The sequence below is a fragment of the Nicotiana attenuata genome, chromosome 3, assembly GCF_001879085.1.
Source record: "Nicotiana attenuata strain UT chromosome 3, NIATTr2, whole genome shotgun sequence".
NCBI classification, from domain to species: domain Eukaryota; kingdom Viridiplantae; phylum Streptophyta; class Magnoliopsida; order Solanales; family Solanaceae; genus Nicotiana; species Nicotiana attenuata.
The window spans coordinates 19,153,355-19,153,710 of record NC_031991.1 but is presented as its reverse complement, the minus strand read 5'-3'; positions in this window follow the sequence as shown (position 1 = coordinate 19,153,710).

The window sequence follows — 356 nt, the reverse complement described above, 5'->3', positions numbered from 1 at the left end:
AAAGTTCTTTTTTTGTTCGAGTTTTAATCTAAAATTTAACCTAAAAATAACTCTAAACTTAACCAATCTCCCTCAAAATTGAGGTGTAAACTCTAAGGTATATTCTCAATCGTTTGCAATAACATCTATTCCAAACAAATTACAAATACGTAAAATCCATATATTGAATTCAAAATGTTTTAATGATTGTCAATGGAGATACTTTGCTACTACAATTTAGGGATAATGTTCATGGAATTGTGCGAAGAGGGATAGATTTGGGTTGATTTGTATGAAAGATTAAGAAATATTTTGAAATCTTCTTTTAAAATGGGATTGAAAACGTGATTTAGGGGCTTTGTATGACTGATATGTAT